Source organism: Mustela putorius, unplaced genomic scaffold, assembly GCF_011764305.1.
Source record: "Mustela putorius furo isolate JIRA1106 unplaced genomic scaffold, ASM1176430v1.1 tig00000788_pilon_pilon_pilon, whole genome shotgun sequence".
In the NCBI taxonomy this organism is placed as follows: domain Eukaryota; kingdom Metazoa; phylum Chordata; class Mammalia; order Carnivora; family Mustelidae; genus Mustela; species Mustela putorius.
The window spans coordinates 9,115,333-9,127,954 of NW_025421481.1; the positions used below are offsets into that span (position 1 = coordinate 9,115,333).

General features: G+C 45.7%; 1 protein-coding gene across 1 annotated transcript in view; it reads right to left on the reverse strand.

Moving 5' to 3' along the window:
• Positions 1 to 12,246, reverse strand: part of ELK3 (ETS transcription factor ELK3) — a 68,472-nt gene extending 56,226 nt beyond the window's left edge. The window contains exon 1 of the mRNA XM_004748495.2: positions 11,869 to 12,246. The gene's annotated coding sequence lies outside the window, so the exon portion shown is untranslated. The remainder of the gene's footprint in view (positions 1 to 11,868) is intronic.
• Positions 12,247 to 12,622: the final 376 nt, after the last annotated feature.

Genomic DNA, 12,622 nt, shown 5'->3' on the forward strand with positions numbered 1-12,622 from the left:
CCTTCACTAGAACAAAACCGTAATCTTTCAGATAAACCTGAAAGCTCTTCTCTGCTAAATAAGTTGGCGAAAGCCAAAAAGTCCATCCGCAGCATAGTAAGAAAACTTGTGCATGATACAGAATGATGGTGGATTTTCCACATCCAGAAACTCCAACATTTCCTGCCAGAGCATCCTCCAGACCCTTCCATTGTGTTGAAACTGTAAAATCTTTCTAAATCAGGACTTCCTCCTATTATGCTTCAGAGGCGTCTTTCTGGGAAGGGTAGATCCAAGGCAAAAGGTAGGAATTCCCGCAGCACCACCCAGTGGAAACGTTAGAAAAAAAAAAAAAATGCAAGATAAAATAGGTTTCGTCAAAGAAAATTCACATTTTCGGCTCTTCTAATTAATAATCTGGACACTGCACTTCGCCATCCGTGGTAACAGCCACACATTCCCCTTAGACCTAGTGCCCTTCTTCCTCGGGCCAGTCCCCCACACGCCACCCACCCAGCCACCCACAGCCTCACCGAATCATCCCCCTGTCTCTGTCACACATGCGCGCGCGCGCGCGCGCACACACACACACACACACACACACACACACACACGGGGCGGACGCCAGGGTGGGGGAGGAAGGAGGCCCGGGCAGGGTCAGGTGTGGGCTGCGACACCATCTCTTCCTCTCTGAAGGATTCCCAAGGGACCCCAGCGACCGGGAAATGTGCACAGCTGTGCTCAGCCTCCCAGCCCCGCTGCAGCTTTGGGCACTTCCTGTCAGAAAGGTAACCATCTGTGCACCTTCCCTGGCTGCCCTCCTTCCCCCTGCCCCCCCCCATCTGGGCCGCCTCCAACATCTGTACCACAACCCTACCTCTCCAGTGCCACCCCGGGAAAGATGCAGAGCCTTTCCTCCTGGCCCAGTTGTCTGGTCCTCCAAATCTCTCTCTGGTATGACCACGTCCCACCAAAGCCACCGCGGGTCCCCCAGGCTGCCCATGCGTGGCTCAGTCTCTCTACCTCATTTACTGGCATTAGAACACGTCTCTCATCACCAGTGGCTGCTTCTCATGCATGCAGGACACATCAGGCTGCTAATCTTAGGAGCCCTTGAGCTTCTCCCCACAGCTTTCCTTCATGGCCCTAGTAGCGGCCCAGAGAGGGAGAAAAGTCACGGTCTTCCCAGAGAGACTTCTCTTGTCTCTTCTATAGAACTTCAAATAATAAAGCCTCAATTCTTCCATCATTTCTGGATGGTTAAGTCCCCGAAGAAAACTGGCCCCAACCTTGGCACTCCTGGCAAAGTTAGCTTTCCTTCTTGAGGTAGATCTACAGAAACCACTTTAGAGTCTTTTTAAAAGAATACAAGAGAAAAGGATGCTCATGAGCTGACCCTCATGTTCTTCAGGAGTATATGAGCAGTGTTAAAACTTTATAATACAGCTTTCTGAGCAGATCATTTATAAATGGCTCATAATACGATAAAGCTTTTCCTTTTCCTAAAATTTAGCATGTCAAAATGTGGTGGCTCCTGGAAAGATCCAGATTCCGCTGACGTCTATGGACACGAGCTCGTGTTTGGGTCTTGCTCTACCCAGTACTGCCACCTCGCACAGACGGCTAGCTAAGCAAGGAAATGGACTCCTCTGGACTTCTAGATGCTTCTAGGGGCTTCTACGTTCTGTGGGCACTTCAGCGCATGCGCCTTCCTTCCTTCCGTGCTCTTCTCAGCAAAACTCTGCCACGGTTTAGGAAATGCAAATGTGAGGCACCAACATTTTTACATAATCTGTTATGATAATATACCCACTTTCCAAGGGAACTATAAAAAAACAGTGACGCTGCTGTCTTCCAAATGTCATCACCTGCTCATGTGGTGGACACCTGTGGGGGATTTTAGCTGCGTCTCCAGTCGGGAAGGTAGACCAGCCCTTTTATGGTTTTATTGTTTCTCTCACATTTTTGTGCCTCATGGTACCAAATGCAGGGGTTCTACTAAACGTCAACAACTTCTCACAGAGTTCTTTTTAACATGAGGCAAAAATACAATGGCATAAGGGTAACATGGCACACAAAGGCATCTCATTTTCCACTGAACGTCTACTGAAAAATCGAGCCTGACTTGTCGACTCACTCCAGTGAGGGGAGCACATTTTAAAATATCTTGGTGTTCATGGTAAGTATTGTTATTTCTAAGAATTAGAATTGCAAAAGTAGAAAATAACTTCAAAACCTTCCCAATGCCTTGTATTTCAAACCTATTTACTAACCCCCACCCCACACATGCACTGAGTAAATGAACCAAAGAACATGAACACAGTCATAAGTGGGAGACCATTGGTTTCTTCATTGTGTCTGGCAAACGTGCACACCCACATCCTTCGAGAAGCCTACAACGGCCTCTGACGGAAAAGACTAGCTGTTGGTGCATCAGCATCAAACAGCCAATATGTACCCCAAAGCATCCCCATGGCCCTCCCTCCCCATTCGGGAATCTGCCATCCGCTAACGTGGCTCGGCCCTTTCCTGAAATGCCACATACAACATGATACTCTCCTCTTCCAATAACTGTGCCACAACATATTAACTGTAAAAAATAAATAAATAAATAACAGCTGGATCCTGCTTTAGAGATCTTGTCCCCCTTGCTAAAGAAAGTCACCTTTTTTACATTTTCATTATCTAGAGCACGTATGATCTTCTATGTCAAGGTCTTAAAGACAAATTAGGTATGATATTTAGGTTAAGAGGGAAAAAAAAAAAAAAGCAAAGGATGTGGCAAAGGCTGGCAGAGGATGCTGTTACTGTGGTTCAGCTCTGATTTAAATCAAAGCAGGCCAAGTGCTCTTATCTAAGAGCAGGAACTCTGAGCTTTGGAGAACCCCAGTGTCCCCAGGACATTTGTGGGATTCCGGGCCTCTTCCAAGAGCATATACATTTGTAATAAATGTAATTCACTTTAAGAATTTTTAGCACTCTTCAAAGTTGCTCAGTTTATCCAAGTATCATAAATGCAGAACTGAGAATCAGCACTAAGGCATCCAAAGCAGTCAATTAAGCAAAGGTCATAAGAACATCGAGGGGCTGACTGAGTGACGTTTTGGCCTCGATTATCAAAGATGGGTTTGGCCCATCAACAGGCATTCCTGCCCTCCACTAGGGCCTCAGCATGGATGTGACGTGGGGTTCTCTGCCTGGGGTTTAATCAGTTCCAGTTCTGAGCTCAGAAAGTCACTTGGAGAATCTGGAGATGTTTGTTCTAAAATACTTTTTTAAAAAGAAAAAATGAAATAAAAATAAATATTAATGTTCTACCACCCAATACCTTCTGGTCTATGTGATTGGTTTCTAGGTCTTGGAAAACAGGCAGAGACATTAGCAGAAATAACATCTCTACCAATGCTCATGGATTCTAGATTCCAGAAGATTTCAAAATGCAAAACCATACAAGAACATGGAGGTCTGTTGTCCAGATATGCTCTTGCAAATAATACTAAAAGGTTTGCTCCCTTCTTGTATGTTCTTAATGGGACTTGCTGAAATTAGGAATCTCTCGTTTCTTCTCTCATAAATTGTATTTTTTTAAAAACCAAGTTTTCTGAGTTCTCACAGTGAAATAGTGGTTCTTTCGGGCGAGAAGTTTAGCAAATGTTCCCTTATGCTCCCTTAGGACTTGACTCCTCTGTGAGAACAGCAGCTCTGGATATAGGAGGAACAAAAAGTGAGATCATACTATCCCACTCTCTTCGACTCAGGCATTTCTCTTATCGCCTACGTATGCGGAGACACACATACATATACATACACACACACTCCCCTGTCAATGCTTATCTTCTTCATTTTCAAAGGAACTCCAACCACCATGGCTTTTGTATCTTAGCCTCTAAAGGAAAACTGTCCAAAATCCAATAAGGAGGGAGTGGGGAGAGAACGTTCCCAGCTGAGTATTAACCAGAAAAGTGCTCTTCTTAACCGTGTTAGGAAACTATCTGACCATAGACCCCTTTTCTCATGTAATCGAGCATTCTGATCTTTTTGGGCCTTAGGATCCTTATTCTGAGGATGATGAGAACTTACAGATGCAGACAGTGTAAGAGAATCCTTGCTGTTTAATTCTTACAGAGAATTTCTGAGCACATCCTGGAATAAATTCTGGGGCTTGTTTTGCCGTTGGGTTTTTATCTCTCCCTCCTGACAGTGAAATGCAGGGAGAGAAATCTGCTTAATCATACATTCTGGTAAGTCAAGGTCTGACTATCAACACACTCCTCTTTGGCAAAACGCAGCTGAAAGGCACAGCGGACCCAGCCCTCCTTCCCCCAAAACAGCGGAGGTATTAGTCATTCATCCTTTCAAATACACAGAGTCTTTCGTTATTCTCGAAATCAATCAGAAATCAATCAGAAACATCTTTAATTACAAGAAGTTATAGACAAATGCTACATACAGGTTTTAGTATAAGCGAGGAAGGATTTTTTAACTGCAAATATTATGGAACGCAGCCCAGAGGAATGACCAAAACTTGGTCAGTCGACATCTTGATGAAAGACCAATGATCGTTGCTGTAGAATGATAGGTTTTAACACGGAAAAAAATTTTACATCAAGATCCTTTCAAGCTGCACTGACCTATGAATTATTTAACTGTTAACCAACCACTCCCAGTACAACACTGGTAGCAACAACAAGGCTGACATTTGTCCTCTCAGATATTAACAAACTTGTTTCTGTTCATCTACGGTTCTTGCAAGTCCAGACAAAAACTCTGGAAAATGACATATCCTCTGTACAGGCTCTTCCTGGCTGTCTTCATGATTTCACCAAGAGATAGGCCTCTTATTAATCCAAGTAATTTACTGTCTAGCAAAGGGTTGGATTTATGCATGGCCATAAAGACCTTTATCAAGTCCAACGGCAAGCTTTCCCCCTTCAGATGGTTTATAATTCAATGAATGCCAAGTACTGGACAAGGTGCTGGGATAATTACGAGGATGAGAAAAACAGAGCAGGCCCAGAGGGAGGTTCCAGACTGAGGCTGAGACAGACGTGAAATACATCATGACGCATCGGTGGGCAGGTACCTCCCTCACTCTCCAAGTCTAAAGGATTCAAGGGTTTGGCAGAGGCTCTGGATAACAAGGGAGGCCGGGCTATCAACCCTCTTTTGTTCCTGAGTTTGGGATAATGAGTAATAAGGAATAATGGCGGACACCAGCCCCATCTCCAGAAAACGAGATCTCAAAGTGTTTAGTACCTGTGTTTGGATAGTGAGAATCTGGGGAGGGAGAATTTGGAGAGGGTACTGAGGAAACCTGTTAGTCAATATGGCAAGGGCTCTCTGAAGGCCGGGGCAGATGGCTGGATGACGGTTGGAGTGCCAGCCTGGAGGCCCAGCAAAAGCCGAGCCTTGGAGGATGGCCACAAAGTAGCAAAGCAGAGAGAGCGGGATAGATGGGAGTGGGGTGGGGGCGGGGAAGGGAATTCCCAGGAGAAAGAACAGCATCTGGAAAGGCCCCGTAGCCAAAGGGCACAGGACGCCTGTGAGGAATGGATGAGAAGCCAGGGTGGCTGGCATACTGCCTACATGAAGGATTCCAGTCTCTACCTGGCCGAAGCCACTGGGAGATCTGAGGCGGACATGTGGCACGGTCAGACCTGTGTTTTCAGGTCCACACTGGCCTGTGGGGAGACAAGGGACTAAAGACGGCCAGAGGGAATGAGGGACCCCTCAGACACAGCCATGGAGGACAGAGCCTTTTCAAAGACTATAGGAAAGAAGGAGCAGGGACTGAACCTGGTGATCACAATCTTATCTTGGCCTACTCAGCATCTAGTTCAGACAGTCACTGGTGCTCCCAAGAATGAGGTGACCCGGCCATTAGAAATGAGTGATGCTTGTCGCAAACCTTACAAAAAGGAGGAAATGCAGCACAGCAGCCAACAACAACCTTCCCTCAAGGGTTCCTTTTCTACAAGGGGCCAGAATGGGATTGAAGGGGAAATTTATGGGGAACCCCTTTTCCCACCACAAAATACTTCGCCTAAATCACTGTGTATGCCTGGAAGTTGGCTGGCTGGGAGGAGAACAAAAATTAACATCATGTTTTCACAACTCTTGGGATTCAAGTTCCTTACTCCACAAAAGTAGACAAAAGAACTTGACTTGGAAGGGATTATCCCAACCTCTACACTTGAATCACTTCACCAACCAGAGAGATTCAGAGATAGCCCCTCAACACAACTGGCTTTAAGGGAATCTGCTTGTTCCTGTAGCACACACATTACTTTTGGTTAACTCATGTGGTATTAAATAATGTAGAAGGGATTTTTCCTCCTATGGTATTGCTGAGGAAATCCCCACATTCTAATGATTAGTTTTCAGTCAAGCAGATTAAATAAAAATACTGCAGTATTTTATCAAAGTGTTCTGAGGTTTAATAACCTACAGGGTAGACTCATGAAATTATTGTAATTTAAAAAAATAGCTAGGGAATGTTTCAGGTGACGGAAATATTCTCTATTTGGAGGTAAGAGGTGGAGATTCCATGGGTATACACAAAAACATCAAGGATCTGTCCATTTCCATGTATAAAATTATACCTCAATTAAAAAAAAAAAAAAGACAATCAGGGTCTCAGATTCCTTGTTCTACTTCTTTGAGTAAAGGATTCCTGACCTCAGTCTAAAAGAAGGCATTAGATAAGCGTGTTTTATACCTACCCCATTATTTCCATATTTACACACAGAAAATTGGGAATTATTCTTAGATATGATAGCTTAGAAATACTTATGATACCATGTACTTTAGAGCCTCTTTCTAGAGCAGGTGAGTAAATTAATTTTAGTCCAACTTAATTTAGAATATATGAGTAAAACCATCATCTTAATTTCTTTAAAAATATAAAAATAAGCCTCAAAGATAAGTTATAAAATAATCCCATTTAATTCTTAGAATAATTTAATAATTGCTTTCCAGGAAATGCAAATTAAAACACATAATTGATGAGTTAATAATTCCTAGTGGCAATTCAAACCAAATTACAGTTTATTGAAATGACCAATTCAAGGTTTATTTTTAAACTGCTGACACATACGTTAAGTTTCCGGTAATAGATGAAAGGCCATTTTTCTTTGGTTATAGGTAGGAGTCAAATTTCTGCAATTACTTTAAAGACTGAATGATCTACCGTTTTTGAAGGCCTTTAGGATTCATTAACAGAAGGTTTTACACACACATACACACACACACACAATTCCATTTACTGGGGCTGCACTGTAAGTGGCAAAACCAGAGTTCTGTGCCACAAAACCATCGTCTCTCTGCCACAGTTTCAACCAAAAAGCTGGATGATCTTAATTCAAACTGACCATGGGCAATAGTCATCCTGAGCTGAAAAGCCATTGAAAACCTCAGTTTCAAAGTCTGGAAACTCTCTGGATATAAAATGAAACAGTAATAACTCAGAATTGTCACAATGTACAAGAGGCACCTTCTTCCCACCTTATAGTTAAAGTTCAAGATACGTTTTTGATTTAACCTAGCTTCTCTTTCTCATCATTTAACATTCTATTTTGATGTGTAGAGCCCTGGACTTCCTGTTACTACATCTTGATATTCGGCTGCAAATCATGACTCATTCTTAAATCATACAGAAACTCATCAAAATCCCAAATTTCACAGCACATATGAATTCAGTCTTCTAAGAGGTCAGCATTCTTAGAACATTACTTGGAGCCACAGAGACAAAAACATTGAACAAGTCCATGTAAAAAAGTATGTCAATCCACTGTTGAGACAACACATTTATTAGATCAATAAATGCATGTTCTATATGCAGTACTTTTGGTCTTGGTACCAGTTATGAAAATGTATAAAATGGTATGTTAAGTAAAAATAAGTTACAAAACAAAGTACAGTGTGACTCCAATGAAAAGTTTTATATGTGCATGTGTGTATTTGTGTGTGTACACACACACATTATAGGAGACCAAAAAAATATACACCAAAATGTTAACAGTGGGATTATGGGAGATGTTTATATTTTTCTTCGTGGTTTTCTGAATCTTCCTAACATAATTCACATTAATATTTTTTCAAAACAGGAAAAAAACCTACCTAACCTTTAGAAAATATTATCATGCTAGTGCAATCTCAAATATGTTATAAATCTACATACAAAGACAAAGGGAATTATGGATAACCAGAACATAAAAAGCTCTTGCTTGAAACATATGGAAAAATCTTGGGGTCTTTCATTCAAATGACCCCCATGCCCAGTGTGTATGTGTGTGTATGCAATGTGTATGTGTGTGTATAGGCCCTTAGGAAGGGGCAGAAGCCAGCTGCCTGCAGCCCAGGTACAGCCAAAACAGACAGAACGTATTGCTTTTGAAGTTTAATGAGATACCCCAGTTCTGGGGCACAGAGAGGTGGCTGGATCAGTCTCTAGGACTGAGAAGGAGCAAAGTCATTAATTCAGAAGCAGTAATTCACGATCAGTACCCACCCCTCACCCCCCAAAGGTGACTCTACTCCAGGAAGTCACATCCTTGGATAATTTTTTTTTTTAGTGTTCAGTTTGTCATTAGGTAATGTTTTGCAACCACACTGGTGTTCTGAACCAGAGAGGTGTATAAATATAACTGGGTAGCACAGAACACACAAAACCCAGTATCTGACAGCTAAGAAAGGAATATTTTAATTTAAATGCTCTGACTGGAAGGACTTTAAAACCAATTTCAGGAAAAGATTCAAGTTCCAAAAAGTTATTACAAATATAAATTTCAAAATATGACCTCAGAGTTATATTTGCAGTTTATTAGCAGTTTTAAATTATTAATTTTTTTAATAATAAGAAGAGGACATCTTTAATAAATGTTTTAGGAAATTTCAAATTCAACTAGGGTTGAAAAAAAAAAAAATCACTGCTCTGTCCTATCTGGGCTATTGCCATCTGGTCTGAAAAGCATTAGTACCAAGTAAGTGAGGTTCGGAGATGGTCTAATTCAGCCCAAAAATGTAAACCATCACAATTCATCATTTCAATGTCATTCTATGGCATATTACTGACCAAAAAGAGAGAGTGAGAGTGAGAAAATTCATGCACAGTGGTACATATGTGACAGAAAAGTGCAACTGACAACTTGTAAATGTCCTATTCATTGAATGGAGGCAGGTAAAAGAGTCACCATCACTGTTAATGTAAATAAGACCTTCTCACAGTAAGCCCTACTGACACTTAGGGATGGAAAATTCTTGGGGGCGGGGCTGCTCTGTACCTTGTTGGATGGGTAGTTTGCATGCCTGACTCTCTACCAACTAGATGCCAAGAGGACCCCCTTTGGTTATGAAACCAAAATGTCTCCAGATACTGCCAAATGTCACCTGGAGGACAAAATTACTCCCCAAAGTCTGTTTATCCAGGCTGGTTTGTAGTTCACTTGTAGTTCACTGAAAGGGGCCTCTCCTACAATCTGGAAAGTGTTTTTTCTCATCTATTTGTTTTAAGTGTCGTGGTCCTACTCACAGCTTTCAATGCAACAATTTATTGAGCATCTACTGCTATGCCCGGCACTGTGTTAGGGACATCCTGTACTCACATCCACTGACTCACACCCTCCTTGGGCTGTTTTTGGGACATGCTTTGCCACCAGAAGAGAAATACCAATACCTCAAAACCCTTCAGGAGTACGGTCCTCAAGCAGCATGTCCTTGTCAGTAAAGGGAACCCCACAGTTCCAAGCAGGTTCCTTAAAATTCTTTACCCTTTTAAGCGACTCTACACATTGCCAACATTTAAAAGTTTAAAAGGAGCAGGGAGGCATAAGGCCTTAAGGCCATAATGCCTTTGCTATATTTGGCATAGAAAGACCATCAGGGGTTTTTGCAGGCAGGATCATTACTGGAAATTCTAAAAACACTTATGGACAGTCTTCTTCACTGTCTGACCCACATGACCTCCTAACACAATTTGTAATTTTATAATCCCCATAAATTGAAACTCATAACTGACCTATCCCAAATAAATGTGTGCCACAGACAGAGAAAAACGGAAAGAGATCAGAGGGCATTTTGTTTGGCAATAAAGCAATAAGGCTCAGAAATCGATTTGAGCTCATTAATAGATGCCTGGAACACACTTGAGGTTCTCACCTCCTGTGGCTCCCCCAGCCCCCTAGACCCCTTCCAACAAAGACACAAGCTCAGATGAGAGAAGATGGGGGTGTTTGAGCTGCTGGGGCCATAGAAACTTCACACACACACACACACACACACACATACACACACACCCTACACAGACACCCTACAGACAACTTGGAAAGAAAAACCTGAAAGTCTGAAATCAAAAGGGCCCAAGTGACTTCAAAGTTTTCAAGATACTGCCCTGAAAAAGGCTGTCAGGCAGCTGCACCTCTAAGTAAATAAAGCCCTAATTTGTCCCCCTCTGCAGCACAGTACTCCCCCAGCGGACAGTGGCTGCACAAAACCCCTCCTGTACAGAGCAGCGGAAACTCCTAATGAGATTAGTTGGTGTGTGTGCAGACATTACTTAGCAGTGACTAAAGGGGCTCTCTCTTCCTGCAGCAGCCAGTGGAAAATTCAGGGAACTTTTTCCCCCTGCAGCAGCAGAATCCCTGTAACCCTCTCCCCAGCCAACTCCAACAACAACTCAGCCTCCCCCAGCCCCCCTCCGGCTGGGGTACTGGGGGTAGTTAAAGACTGGCCAGGGGCTTCCAAAAGCGAGATGGTAGGAGGGGGCGGCGGGGAAGGGGCGGGGGACCCCTTGAACACTACAAAGGAAACTGTAAAAGGCACAAATACATAAACCTGAGAAGGAGCAAACCAGTTTCTTTGTGAGCTCCTCTAGTGAGTCATTTTCAAGATGCTGTCTGCTGCCAGTTTCAAAGCGGAAGCGCATGGCAATTAGTCTTGCCGTTTCCAGACAAGCCAGAAACTCTCCCGACACTCGTTTTTTTTTTTTTTTGTTTTGTTTTTTTTTTTCTAAAAAGCCCCTTTTGCAGTTTCTGAAATAACATTTCTTACTCCCACCCCCACCCGCCTCCTAAACGCAGCTTGTCCTCAGGATGATTCGGTTCAGAAAAAAATAAAATAAAATAAAACAAAACCGAGACCTCTTACTTGTCTCTTTTAACTCTCCAAAATTTTAATTCCTCCTCCCAAAAGTTACAGTAGCATTACAGGCCAACGTTCAGTTGCCAGCTGAAGCGCCCCCTCCTAAAGAGCGGGGGGCTCCAAGACCGTCTGCTGCCGGGTCCTTCGCCAAAACCCTGTCCAGTAAGGACTCCTCTGGCTTTTAAAGGTCCACCTGGGCTTGCGCCCGGGGGCGATGACCCGGGCCGGTGTGTGTGTTGGGGGCGGGGGGGGGGTCACCTGCCGAACGAGAAGGGACGTGGCCCCCAACCCCGCGTCTTCGCTCCCCACGCCCTCTGCTTCCCCCTCCACCCTCGTCCTCTCCCCAAATCGGAGCATCGGTGCCCACTGCCACCCCTGGGGAGTCCAGCCCCTGCTAAAAGGTCGGCGGCGGTCCAGCATCCAGGCACGCAGCCTGCCCCGTCGCCGTCCCTGCCGGGGACCCGAAGTCCCACCGTCCCTTCCAACCACCCCCCCGCACCCCCTCCTCAGAGCTGCAGCGCAGCCCCAGGGCAGGGTGCCGCCGGCGCAGGGTCGGACGCGGCGCGGAGCTCCCGCAGGGCGGGCGGCGCGGGCGCTGGAGCATCCCGGCGGCGCCCCCGCCCCAGGGCCGCAGCCCACCCCGCGGCGCCCACCAGCCCCACCCCCACCAAGCCAAAGAAAAGAACGAAAAAGCACCCCGACGAAACTTTGCAACTGTCCGAGCAACAGGCAGAAACCCTGCTTGCTACCTACCCAGATGTGGGGGAGCTTTCAAGATCCTTCTTCGGGGGAATTTCTAGGAGGAACCGGGCGAAAGCCCCCGACTTTCCATGCTGACAGGCGTCTGCAGACGGTCTGTTGCTCTTGTAATGAGATCCTGATTTTTCCCCCTTTTTTTTCTTTCTCTCGCTCCTCTTTTTTTTTTTTTTTCCCTCTGGTGTGTGTGTGAGAGCAGGAAGTTGGAGCAGTCAGGCCGAGCCGGCTCACTTCCTTTACTGCATTATTCCCCAGGCGGTGTGCAGTCTGTGTAAACAGGCTTTTCCGCCCCGCGCCGCGCGCCCCGGCCGCGGCTGTACGCCGGGGCTGGCCGCCGAGGCCCGCGCATACTCCGCCGCCTGCGCCCCGCGCGCTCGCCCCGCACCGCGCCGCGCCCCCGCCCGCCGCGCGCCCCGCTTCCCGCTCGGCCACCCCAGGGGAGGAGCCTCGGGACCCTCTGCGACTCCGGGCGGCCGCAGCCCCTCCCCAAGGCGGGGGGGTACTGCCCGGCCAGAAACCCAGAGAAGTGCCCACCCCCCACCCCCCACCCCCGACCCGGGGCGCGGCTGGCGACCTCGGGCTACCGCGAACCCGGGGAGCTCTCCCCTGCCCTTGGGGTCCCTGCGCCCGGCACCACAGTGGGGTCGTGCCTTGCCCAGTTGGCCTGGGCGGAAAGGCCCGAAGCGGGGAGGCCGCTGGCCTGGCTGTTTTCTGTTAGCTGGAATGGCTGAGTTGTGGGACAGTGGGGCAC